This window comes from Microtus oregoni, unplaced genomic scaffold (genome assembly GCF_018167655.1).
Source record: "Microtus oregoni isolate MIOR12 unplaced genomic scaffold, Mior012 000002F_ref0000024, whole genome shotgun sequence".
NCBI lineage: Eukaryota > Metazoa > Chordata > Mammalia > Rodentia > Cricetidae > Microtus > Microtus oregoni.
The window spans coordinates 81,553,372-81,573,105 of NW_024543061.1; the positions used below are offsets into that span (position 1 = coordinate 81,553,372).

Genomic DNA, 19,734 nt, shown 5'->3' on the forward strand with positions numbered 1-19,734 from the left:
ATGCACTTTTTTGTTCATTTATTTTAAGTAATTGTGTATACTAATTGAAAAATATCTCTATATACAAAGTTATAGACTAATGTTGCGGGAGGTCCTCCCACTCCTCCAGCCTATCACCGCTGAGGTACCAGCCCACTGGGGCGTGGTTTCTCTCCCTTTAAAAAAGCGGCCACTTCCCTCTCCTCGCTCTCTTCACTTCCTGCTCCGCCTGCGACTAGACTCCTTTCCTGGTTGCGAAGAGGGCTGTTGCCTGGGACAGTGATCTGTAAGTTTTTTCCCCTTTAAATAAATACCACCCTAATAATCATAACCCCGAATTGGTGTGGCATTGTTTGTGACTTACACCTTCATTTTGGCGCCCAACGTTTGGTTTTAGAACCTCTCCTTTCCCCACTCGCAGCCAGGAGTTCGGCTTGGCGGCCCCAAGTTCCGCTTGGCGGCTGCGGGCTTGGCGGGCGCAAGTTCAGCTTGGCGGCCGCGGGCTTGGCAGGCTCTAGTTCGGCTTGGCGGGAGCCCTCCCCTTCCTCAGCCGCCAGCGGCCTTGGACTCCCCACGTGGATTTAAACCCCACAGGCCCGCATAGTCTCTGGCCGCGTGGTTTGCTCTTTTCTGAGTAATTTTTAAATCTCCCTTGCAAGTACGGCTCTTAAGTGGCACGAACCAGAGCACGTGGTTGCTGAAAGCTGCAACCCCTCAGGGTGACTCTGTCACGTGGAGGCATAAGCGGCTTCCAGATTGCTCTTCTCTACCCCTGGATTCTGGGTTTCTGGTTCCGTCTCAGGAATTGATTTAATTACATTTACTTTGTTGAGAAACTTGCATTTTCCAGTTTTTAACATCTACTAAGGCACTGAAACAGGACCATGTTTTCACCGCGACTCTGCAACAGCGCCACCTGCTGGATAATAGGTAATATTGCAGTTTTTGTTTCTAACGCAAATTTTACTGCTTTGTTTTCACTAATACAATGGAATAGTAAATTTATATTTACTAATACAATGAATTACATCATACAAGGTTTATATGATTATGGGGATACCTTAATTTGCTTGTTACTAGCCTTCAGTTTTCTTTTCCATATTCTATCATTAAGGAAGAATATGGCACTCCTAAAAATGATAGAATCTTTACAAACTAATAATGAACAGAAGAATATGGCACTCCTAAGAATGATAGAATCTTTACGAACTAATAATGAACAACTAATTGACAGGATTAAAATTATTGAAAATCAGAGGTTATCTGAACAAGTGGATACTATGACAGACAAAATTGATTCCATATCCAAGGGTATTAGAAAGTTACCTGAAAGGGTTCAGGCTGTTGAATTTGACGTTCAGACTTTATCACAAAGTTTTGATAAGGTAACAGACAGAATGTACCTCCAAGATGGGAATCTACATGATATACAAGAAAAGTTTAAGGAGGACATGTTATCTTTGAAGGAAAAAATTAAAGCTTTGGAATCACAGGTGCAGAATGGGGACCAAAAAATTGATACCTCAGTGAAATCACTGGAAATATATACAGGTCAGGAGATTCAGGATTTAAGAGAGACAATGATAAAAAGATTTGAAAAGATTGGGAAAATTATTGCAGCTGGTGAACAGAGGAAGGAGGCACAAGGACAGGATACAAGGCCTCCACCAGCTATTAGAACTGGCTTACCCAGGGTTCTAGCGACATACCCTATACTTAATTCTGAAAAAGCATCAACTTCTAAAGGCTCAAAGGGAGTCAGAGAAGCTAGATGGACGCCAATAGCAATGAATGATCTGAAAGAAATTAAGCAAGCTGTTGTTAATTTTGGCTTGCACAATGCATATGTAAAGGAAATGATAAGGACTTGGGCTTCTAATGCTAGAGCTACTCCCCATGATTTCCATCAGTTAGTGTCTGCAGTTTTAGATAATGGACCTTCCTTGATGTTTGGAATTTATTTCAGAGAAGAATCCAAACATATGGAACAGAAAGGAAGAGCAAAAGGTATTGAGGTTTCCCAAGATCAAATTCTTGGTGCAGGAGAATATGCTGATCCACAGGTCCAAGCTCTTTATGACGATGAAGTACTGTGTCTATGTCACCAAGCAGCTTTAAATGCTTGGAATAGGATACAAGATCCAGCAAAAAGGGTTGAATCATATACCAGAATTAGGCAGGGACAGAGAGAACCCTTTATTGACTTTTTGCAAAGATTAATTAAGGCTCTGGACATAGGGGTAGCAGACCCAGAAGCTAGATGAATACTTCTTGAATCTCTAGCTTTTGAGAATGCAAACATAGAATGCAAAAAGATAATTGGGCCTTTAAAGTCTAGATCAGCACCTATGGATGAATGGATTCAGCATACGATGAATGTTGAGACGTTTAGCTATAATGATGAATCTTGGGTAGGAGAAGCGATTTCCAAAGCAATGAGGAGACATCAAACTGCCAGGTGTTTTAATTGTGGTAAATTAGGACATTTGCAAAGGAATTGCAGGCAAAGAATTTCTAGGAATAATATCTCTTCTGGGAATGACAAAAATAGGAGACCTCGGCCTTCAGGTATATGTAGGAGATGCGGTAAAGGCAGGCATTGGTCCAACGAATGTAGGTCAACAACAGACAGACGGGGCAATCCGATATCATCGGGAAACCCCTTGGGGGGCCTCTCGCAGGCCCCCAAGCCAACAGTGGCCCAGTCATTCCCAGTCACAGTGGAGAACGTGCCTCACCAAGAAAATTAAAAGCTCCAATTTCTGCTGTAAAAAGTAATACTGGTCTAAATGAAGAATTACGTGTGGAGGATGAGTCAAAAAACCCAATAGGACAGAGTAAACGTATATTTTGGCAGACTTCTATTAATGATCAAAGACCAAAGCTAAGAGTCTGTATAAATGGCACTTTTATTAAAGGCTTATTAGACACAGGTGCGGATGTAAGTATCATTACCCCAGAATCTTGGCATCCGAATTGGCCTCTTCAAGAGGTAGATGTTCAGTTCCTGGGAATTGGAACCCTATCTCGTGTAAGACAAAGCACAAGATGGGTTGAATGCATAGGGCCCGAAGGGCAAATAGGAAGACTAAGGCCATATATAGCCAATATTGCCATAAATTTATGGGGCCGTGACCTGCTACAGCAATGGAATACCCAGATTAACATTCCTGTATTTCCAGGAACTCATAATTCTGGGAAGGATATGATGAGGTATTATGGAAAAAGGTCACCAGCCATTCAGGCTGTACAATAACATACAGCAAATACCAAACCTTTAGAGGTACCAACGGCCCTACCTTTAAAATGGCTAACTGAGAAGCCAATATGGACCAAACAATGGCCTCTAGCTGAAGATAAACTACAGGCATTGGAACAGCTGGTGCAAGAGCAACTAGATGCTCACCATATTGAAGAATCAACCAGCCCTTGGAATTCTCCTGTGTTTGTTGTAAAAAAGAAAACTGGTAAATGGAGAATGGTGACAGATCTAAGAGCTGTCAACAAAGTAATTCAACCTATGGGCCCACTACAATCTGGAATTCCTTTGCCTTCTCTGTTACCAAAAGGATGGCCTCTTATAGTTATTGATTTGAAAGATTGTTTTTTCACTATACCGTTACAAAAAAAGGATAGAGAAAAATTTGCCTTCACAGTGCCTACTTACAAAAATTCTCAGCCTAATAGGAGATATCAATGGACTGTCTTCCCACAGGGTATGCTCAATAGTCCTACACTGTGCCAATATTTTGTAAGTAAGCCATTGGAAATAATTCGTAAACAATTCCCCAAGTCCATCATTTATCATTACATGGATGACATCTTATTATCTGATTCAAATAAAGATACTTTAGAAAGGATGTTTGAAGAAGTAAAGAAAGTCTTGCCTAGGTGGGGATTACAAATTGCCCCTGAAAAGATTCAAAGAGGAAATTCTATTAATTACCTAGGTTACAGAATAGGGTTAGAGAAAATTAAAATGCAAAAGGCACAAATTAGGAGAGACCGGTTAAAGACTCTTAATGACTTCCAAAGATTGTTAGGAGACATTTCCAGTCTACGACCAGCTGTTGGGATAACACCTGATCTAATAGTTCATTTAAACAAAACCTTAGATGGTGATAAAGATTTGAATAGTCCAAGAGAACTGACAGCTGAAGCAGAAAAGGAACTGACAATGATTGAGGAAAAATTACAGGAGGCACATGTGGATAGGGTGAACCCAAATCTTAGCTGCATCCTAGTCATATTGCCTTCCAGAATTTCTCCTACAGGGATTCTAATGCAGAGGGAAGATATTATTTTAGAGTGGATATTTATACCTAATAAACCAAGTAAAAAATTAAAAACTTATGTGGAAAAGGTCTCTGAATTAATTATAAAAGGTAAGCTGAGACTTCGTCAACTAGCAGGTATAGACCCAGCAGAAATTATAGTGCCTTTTACTACTGAAGAAATAAAAAAGTTATGGGAAGACAATGAACCGTGGCAAAGAGCTTGTGCTAACTTTTTGGGAGAAATTAATAGCAACTATCCCAAAAGTAATAGACTTAATCTCATAAAAAGAACTTCTTGGATTCTTCCTAGAATTGTACGTGATGCTCCAATAACTGGAGCCCGTACGTTCTATACTGATGCAAATAAATCAGGGAAAGCAGGTTACAAGTCAGATGAATTGAGTAAGGTGGAACAAAGCCCTTATAATTCTGTCCAGAAGGCAGAATTATATGCCATTCTTATGGTGCTAAGGGATTTTAAAGAACCTCTTAATATAGTTACAGATTCACAATATGCAGAAAGAGTTATCTTGCATATTGAAACCGCTGAATTTATACCAGATGACACAGAGTTGACTTCATTGTTTATCCAGGTACAAGACATAATCAGGAACAGGCTTTGTCCGATGTACATAACACACATCCGGTCCCATACAGGTCTGCCTGGTCCTCTAGCCCAAGGCAATGCTGAGATTGATCAATTATTGATTGGAAGTGTGTTGCAGGCCTCGGAATTTCATAAGAAGCATCATGTCAATAGTAAAGGCCTAAAGAAAGAATTTTCCATTACTTGGCAACAAGAAAATGCACACACACTCACATACACGCATACACACACAGGCATACAGAGAGAGAGAGAGAGAGAGAGAGAGAGAGAGAGAGAGAGAGAGAGAGAGAGCTATTTTTTTATTTTTTTTATTGAGAAAAAGGAAACAAAAAAAGTTTCCCCCTCCTCCCAGCCTCCCATTTACCTCCCCCTCCTCCCACCCTTCTCCCCCTCCCCCACTCCTCTCCCCCTCCCTCTCCAGTCCAAAGACCAGTCAGGGTTCCCTGCCCTGTGGAAAGTCCAAGGTCCTCCCCGCTCTGTCCATGTCTAGGAAGGTGAACATCCAAACTGGCTCGGCTCCCACACAGCCAGAACATGAAGTAGGATCAAAACCCCGTGCCATTGTCCTTGGCTTCTCATCAGCCCTCATTGTTCGCCATGTTCAGAGAGTCCGGTTTTATCCCATGCTTTTTCTGTCATAGTCCAGCTGGCCTTGGTGAGCTCCCAATAGATCAGCCCCACTGTCTCAGTGGGTGGGTGCACCCCTTGTGGTCCCAACTTCCTTGCTCATGTTCTCCCTCCTTCTGCTCCTCATTGGGACCTTGGGAGCTCAGTCCAGTGCTCCAGTGTGGGTCTCTGTCTCTATCTCCATCCATCACCAGATGAAGGTTCTATGGTGATATGCAAGATATTCGTCAGTATTGCTCTAGGATAGGGTCATTTCAGGTCCCCTATCCTCAGCTGCCCAAGGAACTAACTGGGTACATCGCCTTGGGCTCCTGGGAGCCACTCTAGGTTCAAGTCTCTTGCCAACCCTAAGGTGGCTCCCTTAACTAAGAATTGTGCTTCCGTGCTCCCCTATCCTGCCTTCCTTTATCCCAATCATTCTGTTTCCCCAAGTTCCCCCCATCCTCCCCTTCTCACTTTTCTCTCCCCATCTCCCCTTACCCCCAACCCACCGCACTCCCAAGATCCCACTTTTCTCCCCAGTAATTTTGTCTACTTCCCATAGGCAAGAGGATAACTATATGTTTTTCCTTGGGTTCACCTTCTTATTTAGCTTCTTTAGGTTAGAGAAAATTTGGAAAACGTTTACTGTGTCTTAAGGGAGGCACTCTGTAAAACCACCAAGGTTGTCCTTGAATGTAAGATCTACACTGTTAAATTGTAGCTGCTCCTCACTGCAGCCTGAGTCCACCCAGCGTGACTGTAACCATTTTGACATGTAATGGGTAATGACTAATGGAAAATAAACCAAAGAAAGGGAGTATTTTATCCTTAACCTTTGTAAACCATGTTTCATGGTTACCTTTTCAGTTCTTCCTGAATGCTGATTTTGAGTGGACAGAAGTAAACTAGCCAACTACCATTATGTTTTGAACTAAGGAATGCACCTTTCAATAAAATTATTGAAACGAAAAAAAGTAAAGCTATTTTAAAATACTAAAGACATAAAACCACCAATTATGAGTTTGTAATAACTTATAGATGAAAGAATAATAAATTAAGCAGAAAAATAGAAATAAATGTATCCTAGAACATTTTCCAGTAAATATTGGTGAATCTCTAAGGGTTTAGAGTTAGTGTGGCAGCATCAGAGGGCTGTAGGATCAGCAGATAAGAAGGATCTCCAATGTTAGAAGCTGCTTGCTGGACCTGCTTGTCTGGAACTGCTGCTTAATTCCCCCACTGAACAATTTTACAGCCAATGGTGCCGTAGCACTCTGTTCATGGTTCTGGAAACCACAGGTATTCAAATAACTGTTTTCAACCATCCCAGAACTAGCTTTGTTAAAAATGATTCCAAGTCTGATTTTCAAACTTACCAATGTATAAAGGAGAGTTTTCAGGTTTGGCAAATCTTCTATGTAGGAAATGCCCAAGGGTATGATGGCAGTTTCACCAATTCCTCAAATAAGATTTCCTACCATTACATATATCCACATTAAGGATTTAATTTCTTTTTCACAGTCTACATTAAAACAACAGAAAATTACATGAGCATTTTGACAGTCAAGTGTTACTGACAGTTAATTCAAATTTGTCTTTGTTTCTTGAGGCCAAAAACCTATGATGACCATCACGTAACTTAGATAACTGTGTTAACTATGAATCATTGAGTCACCTCTATTTCATAGTTTGAAATACTTATCTATGCTAATTACCACTTTACAGGAGAGATGACTTTACAACTCTTCCCAATTCAGTGTTTAGTGACAACTCATTGATTTTAAGAATTTACACCAAAAAAAAAATAAACAAGCAGTAAAAACTAGGATTTTGCTCACCTCAAGGGACTCAGTTTTCCACCAAATAGTAGACCCAGTTAGCTAATATGTACACTGCATAATTTCCAAACAACTTTGAGGATGGAAAAAGAAGCATAAATGTGCTTATGTCTCTAAAAATTCATGTTGTATTGGTATAATACCAAGAAAATATTGATGGATGTTTAAATTCTCCACAGGCTCAATTACTTTGTAGAAAATAAATATTTACCTGAATAGTAAACATATTTTTCCTATACATTTTATGTTTTACTATCAACATAATGCTCCAACAATTGATGAGCACTGGAATAACATAAACAAGGCCAAATGGACTGGAAAGGTCAAAGGTGAAAGCATTGAGTAATTGCATGCACCTTCTACATTTGTTTTAAGCTAAATAAACTGACACTATGTAGGGAAGCTTGACTTGGTGTTTTCAGGGAATTAGACAAAGTACTCTCTCCTTTGGATTGATCAGTGGATGTCCATAAATGTCCTAAACACAATTGGGTCCTGAGGTCTAACTCTTACTTATTCCTGATTAAAGTAAAATCCATTTCCATCTCTATGGATTTAAATTCTTATCTTTGATAATCATGATTATTTCTATCTACAGATCACAGCATGACTCTCAACCCTCTTATAGGGCAGAACTAAAGTATCAGACATTGGAGGCTCAAGTGATTTCCTGGGGCACTGCACAGGAAAGATTTTAACTTATCCACCAACATGTAATGACCACAATGGGTAGATTTTCAAAGGTCAGTTCAGGAGATGAAAATGAGCTAGCATTAGGGTCACTATTTCACCTTGCTTTGCTTAGAAGATTTCTGTAGCTCAGAGCTTCAGAGATGGCTGCTCTTTGACTCTCAAATTATTTTGATCTCCACAGAATCCCTGGGAGCAGTGTCATGACCTCTGTGTGATTACTTTGGAGCTAAATGCTTGTGGGACCTGGTGGGAGGACAGAAACCCCAACAAGCAGGCCCTCATGTTACAACATTCCAAGCTTTGGAGATTGCTGCAAATTCTGTGGCATGGATCTAACAGAAGAGGGAGAAGTTTTGGCCTGAGGCAATCCTGCTGAGACAGTATCAAGACTATGTGTCCACTAGACATGTTGGGACTTTTAGCATATGTGACTTTAAAAATACTCTTTAAAATGTGTTACCTTAAAGAGCATATGTGCACCAAGTATGTGCAGATGCCCAAGGACAGAAGGCACCCAATTCCACAGAATTGGAATGACAGGGGTTTGAGAAAAATCTGATGACAGTGCTGGGAACAAATCAGGCCCTCTGTAAGCATGGTGTGGTCCTCTGAATGGAAATTCCCCTCTTTAGAAACTCAGATATTAAATACTTAGTCTCTCGTAAGTGGTATTTAGGGAGGTGGAGGAAGAACGTCATTGGAGATGGCCTTAAAGATCTTGGAGCCTCACTCTACTTCCAGTTTGTTCCCTCTCCCTTATATTTACAATTGAGATGTGAGCTCCTAATTTCAGGCTCCTGCTGCCACTTTCCCTGCCATGATTGATTCTCAATCCTCTGTTGATGTGGGAGTCCCCTGGGTGTGCTGTCATTACCATTCATTAATAAAGAAACTGCCTTGGTCTGTTGATAGGGCAGAACTTAAGTGGGTGGTGAGGACAGACCTGAATGCTGGGAGAAAGAAAGTGAAGTCAGAGAGACACCATGGAGGTGCCAGAATCAGACATGTTGAATCTTTGCAGGTAAGCCCCTGCCATGTGGTGATATACAGCTTAATAGAAATGGGTTAAATTAATATAAGTGTTATCCAATAAGAAGCTAGAGCTAATGGGCCAAGCAGTGTTTTAATGAATATGGTTTCTGTGTGATTATTTCTGTTCTGGGTAGCCAGGACAAACAAGCAGCCTTTCTCCTACACTCTAGATTCTATATCTGTGGGTTGTGACTCTTTTGGGGACAACATTTTCACAGGGGTGAAGACTGCCTGACAATGTATATATACATATGATTCAAAACTGTGGCAAAATTATGGCTAAGAAGGAGTAACAAAACAATTTTATGGTTGGTGGCCCCCACTTTTAAAGGGTTAAAGCATTAAGAAGATGAAAACCAATGTTTTAGTGGTGTAGGAGCTCCTTCTGCATTTCTGTTGCTTTCATTGGTTAAATAAAGAGAATGCCTTGGCCTTTTGATAGGGAAGTCCTTAGGTTGGTGGAGTAGACAGAAGAGAATTCTGGGAGGAAGAAGGCAGGCAGAGAGCCACGATGGAGCCAGCTGCCAGGTCAGACATGTTGAATCTTTCCCAGTAAGCCTCTACCCCGTGGTGACATACAGATTATTAGAAATGGGTTGAATCAAGAGGTAAGAGTTAGCTGATAAGAGGCTAGAAATAAAGGGCCAGGCAGTAATTTAATTAATACAGATCTCCATGTGTAATTATTTTGGATATAAGATAGTCATGTGGCCGGGACACAGCCTGCTGCCGCTACTCTTACTAGACTTTAGAATCTTAAGCATAAATATATTCTCGTGTGTATAAGGTACCTTACCCATGGTAATCTATAAAACCAAAAGAAAAGAAAATAATAAAATAAAATAATAAAATCTATCAAACTAAAGAATAGAAAAAAATAATAAAGAAAAGAAAAATAAATAATAAATGAAAATAAAATAGATGCTTTAATATAGCATCTGGCTGTGTCTGTGGGGCATGTATAGGGACCAGTCACCATGGTATTGACATAATTATTGGATTGATGTGTTAAAAGAGTCATAAGATCTGTTGATGGAGTCATAAGACTGTCAGTATTGAGAAGGACTGACAGGTAACAGGAGGTGTTAATTGAACGAAGTTGGTCATCATGTTGGCATGTCTACAGAGGTTATATTTCACCAATTCTGTATCTTTTTTAACATTCTTCATGCCCAACAAGAAGTGAAGAACAGTATGAACCAAAGCTCATCTCACCATATTCTGCACATAAACATGGGGCAAAGTGACCATAAAATGAACCCTCCAAAACAGTAAGTGAAAACACACTTGTCCTCCCTTGAGTTGTTTGGAATTTTGATCACAGTGATGTGAAATTTATTATAATAGCTTACAAATGGCAGAAGCCAGGACCACAGTGCATGAGCCCATAGGAAGTAAGGGAACCACTACTGTTTGGTTGAACTGTAAAGCCATGCTTCTCTTAAAGAGGTAAAAGGAAACTAAAAGACAAGTTTCTGTGTAATCAATGAGTTGTGAACAGTGACAATGCACCTGCTTTTCCATGGTGCTTCAGGCACACAGTACAGATCTGGGAAAGTTTCTGTTTGTATATCTTATTGTATAATCACTGTGATGGCTACTTTTTATCAACTTGACACAAATATGGATATACCTGAAAAAAGGTATCTTGGGCTGGAGAGGTGACTCAGAGATTAAGAGCACTGACTGCTCTTCCAGAGGTCCTGAGTTCAATTCCCAGCAACCACATGGTGGCTCATAATAATCTGTAATGAGATCTGGTGCCCTCTACTGGCAGAATACTGTATACATAATAAATAAATAAATAAATAGATCAATCTTAAAAAAAAAAAAGAAGGTATCTCAATTAAGGAACTGCCTCCACCAGATTGACTTTAGGCATATGTGTGAGACATTTGCTTCCTGACTAATTGATGTGAGATTTCACTGAACACTGTGGGTTGTACCATCCTTGGGTAGCTGGGTCTAGGCTGTATGAGAGAGGGAGCTGAGAAGCCAGAGGACCTAGCCAGTATGAGTCACTCCTTAGTGCTCTCTGCTTTGTTCTCTCCCTCCAGGATCCCTCATGATTGGGTACAATTTGTAAGCTATATAACCTCTTTCCTTCCTTTTTTGGATTTAGTCCATGTTTTATTACAGCAACAGAAAACCAAGCTAGACGAATCACATAGATCACATCATAAGTCTAGATCTGCCCTTATAAGTCATTTTTCCTTGTAGGACTAATTCTACAATGGTGCTGGAGTAGATATATTTTGCTTATTTTTAAAATACCCACATTAAGAAACAAAGGAGTCTTATTGAATATATTCAAACTCAGGGAGCAGAGTATTTCATGTTATTGCACAGCTCTCTTCCCTGAAGAGGGAAATAAAGATTATTCATGTGTCTTAGGTGCCTATGAAACCCAGTGTCACATTCAAATTCCTTCATAAAAGAGTGTTCTGTGCCTAAATCTCTGAGAAGAAAGCAATAAGAAGTATTAGTTACCTTCTGGGTCTGGTATTGGCGTTAAGGTCTGGCTTCTATTTCCCAAATACAACAAGCTGTTTGAAGACAAGTTGCTTAAAGGTGAGATCGTTTTCTCATATTCGTATCGGTGTGTACACAGAAAACATTCACCATGAGGACGTGGGGGCAATGAGAGCATCTACAGATACTGACTCCTGCTTCACCAAAACATAGTATCCGGAGGCCGTGCAGACATGTGTTCACAGCAGTCATTCTGACCATCATGAATCACATTGCTGGGCCAGAGAGATGACTCAGCAGGTAAAGAATGGCTGCACATGTCTGCTTATTCCTGGAAATCACATAAAGGTGGAGGGAGAAGAGTGACTCCATAAAGTGGTCCTCTGATCTCTACATGTGAACACCTACACCCACCAGGCATCCTCAGACACACACACACAAACAAACACACCAAATAAGTAAATAAAAACAGAAATCTGTGTAATGAAGCTGGGCATGTAGTTGAAGGGTTGAACTCCATAATTCATTAGCAGGGTGTGGTGGTCCTTGCCTGACATCCTAGCACTGGAGAGATGGAAGCTCAAGGTCACCCTCAGCTATGCAGCTAGTTTGATGTAAGACTGAGCTTCACATAGCCTATCTGAATTACAAACAAAACACAATAAACACAAACAAACAAACAAAAATCAAATCTCAATATTAAAAACTTGAATGAATAAAAATAATAAATATCATCAAAAGAAATTATCACCAAAAAAGTGCCCCTTCTTTATAGCTAGCTGTCAAGCCTCTACTTGTAGGTGATGTAGCTTTCGTATTCTCTAATACCAACCCTATTTCTAGTTTAGGAAATGACTATTTCCTAGAAATTTGTTCTTTATCAGAGAGATAAAGAACAAAAACAAGAAAGAGAGAGAGACTCACTAAAGTATCATTGAGAAGATAAAAGCTTAAGAGAGACAAAAAACAACACAACAAATCAAGACAGTTGCTCTGCGTTTACTGAGCTATGGTCATATCCTCCCTTTCTGAGAATTCAAACAACAGTTATCACAATTTACTCATTAATTTCAACAGGAAAAAGAGATCGTGTGTCATGACAAAAGGTGACAGAATCCATCTCCTGACAAGTCGCTGTCACGAGAAAAAAAGTGCTAATGAACTTTGATCATTTAACTTGAGCACATCACCTATGATCAGATTGTCCTAGAATGAAAATGACAGACTACAACAGTAGAGGAGAATGTGTCCAGCTAAGACTCTTCTGATTGTATACATGTTGGATTTCCTTTGTTTCTTTTTATTTATTTAGATATGTGTTTAACATTCTAATTTTTAAGCTGCATACTATAGCACAGAAGTCAGACCAGCTACCCCCAGAATTATATATAAAAAATTATATTTTTTATTATATATAAAAATATATAAAAAATTAGCAAAGAAAACTTTCCCAATCTAAAGAAGGATATTCCTATGAAGGTACAAGAACTTTACAGAACACCAAATAGACTGGATCAAAAAAAAAATCCCCTAACCATATAATAATCAAAACACAAAACATACAGAATGAAGAAAGAATATTAAGAGCTGCAAAAGAAAAAGATCAAGTAACATATGAAGGGAAACCTATCAGAATTACACCTTGACTTCTCAATGGAAAACATGAGAGCCAGAATGTCATGGATAGATGTGCTGCAGACACTAAGAGACCATGGATGCAAGTCCAGACTACTATACCCAGCAAAGCTTTCTTTTACCATCAATGGAGAAAACTAGATATTGCATGACAAAAGCAGGTTTAAACAGTATGTATTCACAAACCCTAATATAAAAGCACCCTTATGTAAAAGAAACATTACTAGAACCTAAAGCACACATGAAACCCCACACACTACTACTAGAAGATTTTAACACTCCTCTATCACCAATGGGCAGGTCAACCAAAAAGAAATTTAATAGAGAAATAAGAGAACTAACAGATGTAATGAATCAAATGGACTTAACAGATATAACATTCCACCCAAATTGGAAAGAACAGCATCTCATGGAACCTTCTCAAAAATTAATCACATACTCAGAGTCAAAACAAACATCCACAGATACAAAAAAATTGAAGTAATTGTGTCTTATTGGTTCACCATGGAGTAAAGCTAGAATTTAACAACAATTCCACCCCCAGAAAGCTACAAACTAGTAGAAACTGAACAGTCAGCTAATGAACCACCACTGGGTCAAGTAAGAAACAAAGAAAGAAATTAAATTCTTCCTTGAATTCAATGAAAATGAAGACACATCATACCCAAATCTATGCAAAACTATGAAAGCAGTGCTAGGAGGAAAGTTCATAGCACTAATTACCCACATAAAGAAAACACAGAAAGCTCACATTAAAGACTTAACAGCACACCTGAAAGCTCTAGAAAAAAAAGCTGACTCACCCAGAAAGAGTAGAAGACTGGAAATAATCAAACTTAGGGTGGAAATCAATGAAATAGCAACACAGAAAACAGTCCAAAGAATCAGTGAAACAAATAGCTGGTTCTTTCAGAAAATCAACAAGATTAACCCCTATCCAAACTGATCAAAAGGCAGAGAGAGACCACTCAAATTAACAAGATCAGAAATGAAAGGGGGCATAACAACAGACACTGAGGAAATTCAGAGAATCAGTAGGTCTTACTACAAAAGCCTGTATGCCTCAAAATTGGAAAATGTGAAAGATATGGACATGTTTTAGATACATACCATATACCAAAATTAAATCAAGACTAGGTGAACAATTTAAATAGACCGATAAGTTGCGAGGAAATAGAAGCTGTCATCAAAAACCTCCCAACAAAAAGAGCCCAGGACCAGAGGGTTTTAGTGCAGAATTCTACCAGAACTTCCAAGAGGAGCTAATACCTATATTCCTTAATGTCTCCAACTCACTAGAAACAGAAAAGTCATTACCAAATGTTTTTATGAAGCTACAGTTACCCTGATACCAAAACCACACACAGACTCAACCAAGAAAGAGAATTAGACCAATGGCACTCATGAACATCAATGCAAAAATACTCAATAAAATTCTGATGGAGGAAGGTCACTGGTTAATAAAGAAACTGCCTTGGCCCTTTTGGTAGGACAGCAGCTTAGATAGGCAGAGTAAACAGAACAGAATGCTGGGAGAAAAAAGCCGAGTCAGGCAGTTGCCACGATTCTCCCACTCCAGACAGACGCAGGTTAAGATCTTTCCTGGTAAGCCAGCTCATGGTGCTACACAGAATATTAGAAATGGGTTAGTCGAGGTGTGAGAGTTAGCCAAGAAGAGGCTAGATATAATGGGCCAGGCAGTGTTTAAAAGAATACAGTTTCTGTGTAATTATTTCGGGTAAAGCTAGCCGTGCAGGCAGCCAGGCACCAGGGACGCAGCCCGCAGTGGCACCCACAACAAAATTCTAGCAAACCAAATCCAAGAACACATCAAAAACATAATCCATTATGATTAAGTAGGCTTCATCCAAGAGATGCAAGGCTGGTTCAACATACAAAAATCTATAGATGCAATCCATCATATAAATAAACTGAAAGAAAAAAACATATGATCATTTCACTAAATGCTGAAAACACATTTGACAAAATTCAACATCCCTATATTATAAAGGACTTAGAGAGATTAGGGATACAAGGATCATATCTAAATATAATAAAAGCAATAAACGGCAAGCCAACAGCTAACATCAAACTAAATGGAGAAAAACTCAAAGCGATTCCACTAAAATCAGGAACAAGATAAGGCTGTCCACTCTCCCCATATCTCTTCAATACAGTGCTTGAAGTTCTAGCAATAGCTATAAGACAACATAAGGAGATCAAAGGGATTCAAATTGAAAGGGAAGAAGTCAAACTTTGGTTATTTGCAGATGATAGTGTAGATAAGCAACCCAAAAAACTCTACCAAAGAGCTCCTAGATCTGAAAAATACCTTCAGTGATGTGGCAGGATACAACATCAACTTGAAAAAATCAGTAGCCCTTTTCTACACAAAGAATAAAGAAGCAGAGGGGGAAATCAGAGAAACATCACCATTCACAATAGCCACAAATAGCATAAAGTATCTTAGGGTACCACTAACCATGGAAGTAAAAGTTCTATTTGACAAGAACTTTAAGTCTTTGAAGAAAGAAATTGAAGAGGATAACAAAAAATGGAAGCATTTCCTATGCTCTCGGATTGGTAGAATCAACATAATAAAAATGGCTATTCTACCAAAGACAATCTATAGATTCAATGCAACCTCCATTAAACTCCCAACAAAATTCTTCACAGACATTGAGAAAACAATATGGAAAAACAAAAATCCCAGGATAGCCAAAACAATGCTATACAATAAAAGAACTTCCGGAGGCATTAATATCCCTGACATCAAACACTATTAGAGAGCTACAGTAATGAAAACAGCTTGGAATTGGCATAAAAACAGACATTGTCCAATGGAATCGAATTGAAGACCCAGATATTAATTCACAAACCTATCAACACCTGATTTTTGACAAAGAAGCTAAAATTAGACGATGGAAGAAAGAAGGCATCTTCAAAAAATGGTGCTGGCATGACTGGTTATCAACTGTAGAAGAATGAAAATGATCCATATCTATCACCATGCACAAAAATCAAGTCCAGATGGATTAAAGACTCAATATAAATCTGTCCACACTGAACCTGATAGAAGAGAAAGTGGGAAGTAGCCTACAATACATGGGCACAAGAGATCACTTTCTACGTATAACACCAGAAACGCAGACAATAAGAGCAACAATGAGTAAATGGGAGCTCCTGAAACTGAGAAGCTTCTGTAAAGCAAAAGACACTGTCATTAAGACAAAAAGGCAACCCACTGAATGGGAGAAGATCTTTACCAACCGTACATCAGACAAAGGTCTGATTTCCAAAATAAAGAACTCAAGAAACTAGACATTAAAACTCTAAGTAACTCAATAAAAATGGGGTACTGAAATAGAGAATTCTCAACAGAAGAATTTCAAATGGTCAAAAGATACATAAGGACATGATCAACTTCCTTAGCTATCAGGGAAATGCAAATCAAAACAACTTTGAGATACCTTCTAAATCCTGTCAGAGTAGCTAAAGTCAAAAACACCAGTAATAACCTACCTATGTTGGAGAGGATGTGGAGTAAGGGGAACACTCATCCATTGCTGGTGGGAATGCAAACTTGTGCAACCACTTTTGATATCAGTGTGGTGGTTTCTTGGGAAACTGGGAGTCAACCTACCTCAGGATCCAGCAATTCCACTCTTGGGAATATACCCAACAGATGCCCAATCATACTACAAAAGCATTTGTTCAACTATGTTCATAGCAGCATTATTTGTAATAGCCAGAACCTAGAAACAACCTATATGCCCCTCAATGGAAGAATGGATAAAGAAATTGTGGCACATATACACATTAGAGTACTATTCAGTGGTAAAAAACAATGACATCTTGAATTTTTCATGCAAGTTGATGGAAATAAAAGCCACTATTCTGAGTGAGATAACCCAGACCCAAATATATTAATATGGTATGTACTCTCTCATTAGTGGATTCTAGCCATAAACAAAGGACATTGAGTCTATAGTTCACAATACTACAAAAGTTAACTAATAAGATGAATCCAAAGAAATACATATATAAATCTTCCTGGAAATTGGAAGCAGACAAAATCTCCAGGTAAAAGTTGGGGGCACGGGGGTGAAGGGAAGGAGAGAGGGGGAGAAAGAAGAAATAAGGGGAGGGTTCAGGAGAACTTGGAGGAGTGGGGATGATTGAGAGGGTTAAAGAATGGATATGGGAGCAGAAAAGAAGATATCTTAATTAAGGGAGCCATTTTGGGGCTGACAAGAGGCTTGGCTATAGAGGGGTTCCCAGGTATCCACTGGTATGTCCCCAGCTATGACCCTGGGTAGTGGAGGAGAGGGTTCCTGAACTGGCCTTGTCCCACAATCAGACTGATGACTATCTTGAATATCATCACAGAACCTTTGTCCGGCAACAGATGAAGATAGAGACAGAGACCCACATTGGAGCACTAGACTGAGCTCCCCACTTCATAGTGAACTGGATTGGACCTTAAGGAAACTGAAGGTCATATGATTCACAAATCATATTGGTAGAGTGAAGACCATATCTTCTAATTTCCATTTTAGCCTTCTGTACTTTGGAGGAGCATTGCTCGTCCTAGGAAGGAAATTCTGAGCCTCATTTCATGTAGGGAAGAATGGAACCTAAAATTTAATCAAAGCCTGGAATACTCACCGTCCCATCAGGAAATGAGGTAGTGATATTAAGAAACACCCTAGGCCCATAACCACACAACCAGCACCAATCATGATAGGTCTATGCAGTTTTGTTCCGAAATAACTCACGAATATAATCAAGAAAAGGTTTCCTAGAAGAGGGGAATGAGAATGTCGTTTAAGTAAAGTATTAGCAGATCATAGTCAACAGCCTCTTCATTGTTTAAATAACCACCTTATGAATTCACTGTGTGTGTGTGTGTGTGTGTGTGTGTGTGTGTGTGTGTGTGTGTTTTCACTGTAATATATATTCAGGAGAATCCAGCTCTTGGAAAAGTGTAAAAAAGCAGGTGTCAGCCTACACATCACCTCTGACCTCTTTTCTCATGCCTACTCTATGCAGAATCAAATGGATTCATGTTTTTTAACTTAGTATTCAAAAACTCCTTAATTGCTCATCATGGCCAATCTGGATGTCTGTTTTTACTGTCAAATCTTTCCTTAGACTAGGCAGTACTGTTAACAAAGAGGTCAGAGTCCTAACCCTGCACCTGTGTCTTAGGTCTGGATTGCAGGAGTCAAAAGTTCAAACCAAAAATTCATCTCTGTAAATTAGGAGAAAGCTTAGGTTTAGGTTTAAAACTCAGTGGGAAACCCCATTCTCACTTAGGGGCCCTTGATAAACATGGTTAAGAAATGAAAGGAAAAGTGTGGCCTGGTGGCACAGACCTGCCATTCCCAGTCACAGGGGTTGGTAAGACAGGAAGACTGAAAAATCAAATATGGCCTGGTCTACAGAATGAGATCAAGACCAGACTGGGAATCTTACTGTGAACTTCCTAAAAATAAAAAGTAAATAAAGGGGCTGGAGATAAATTGGTCAAATGTGTTGTTTAATATGTGTGAGACTAAGGACCATTTAATCAGTATTATTAACAGAAGAAAAAGGAATTTAAAAGAAACAAATATATAAATAAGCACTCTACAAATCTCATACTTTTAGTTTGGTGAATATTTACCCTGATCATATTATATATAAAGGAATGACCAGAAAACTCAAGTACATTTCTTTAATGGCTTAGAAAATATCTCAGCTATCTTAAATATCTCAAAGATATTTAAAGACTGTTTTTCTCCCAATTCTATTTTTCTAGTCTGCTACCTACATAGGTGCATTAGTTTGAATGGTATGTACCCTACCTATGTATAATTATTATGCTGTCTCTCTCCAAGATCTGTCATTTAGATCATCATGCAGAAGATAATATCCCAGGACACCAATTATTTGAACTCTGAGAATCTTTCTAGTCTATTGATGAACAAACATGAATGCACAGAATCTTGTCTGAGATCTCTGTTGTTTGAAAGGAAAAGCCTCCCTTCTTCACATTAGGCTTATATGGCCTTCACATTGCCTTGCTATCCCCCTCAAATAATTTGTGGTAATGTGTTTGGAAAAAGGACTGCCTGCCCAGGTGTGTTCCACCCATAGTGAGCTGGGCCTTCCCACATTAATCTTCAATCAAGAAAATGCACCACATAAAAGGCCATGACTCCTTGGGACAGTTTTACAATTAATATTCCCCCTTCCCGAAAGTCCTTTTCCTGTATCAAGTTGATATGAAACTGTTCAACACAGCTGTGGAGGTGATTCAATTGGTAACGTGTTTGATGCCTGTGACTGAGGACCTCAGTTTGAATTCTTACAGCTGGACTTCTTTGCACATGCCTGTAACCCCAACACTGGGAGTACCCAGACAGCAGGATCACTGTAGTGTGCTGACCTGGTACTCAAACCAAATGAACAACCAACAAATTTGTGAAACGACTACATTATAAAACCTAAGGTAGCGCATTCTAGAAGAAGACATTCAGTATTGACTTGTGGTCTTTATAATATGCACATCTGTATATGTGCACCTGCACACATACATGTACATACA

General features: G+C 39.2%; 1 pseudogene; it reads right to left on the bottom strand.

Annotated features, from left to right (window-relative positions):
* LOC121437141 overlaps positions 1-19,334 on the bottom strand; it is a 53,369-nt pseudogene extending 34,035 nt beyond the window's left edge.
* Between the last annotated feature and the right edge of the window lie 400 nt (positions 19,335-19,734).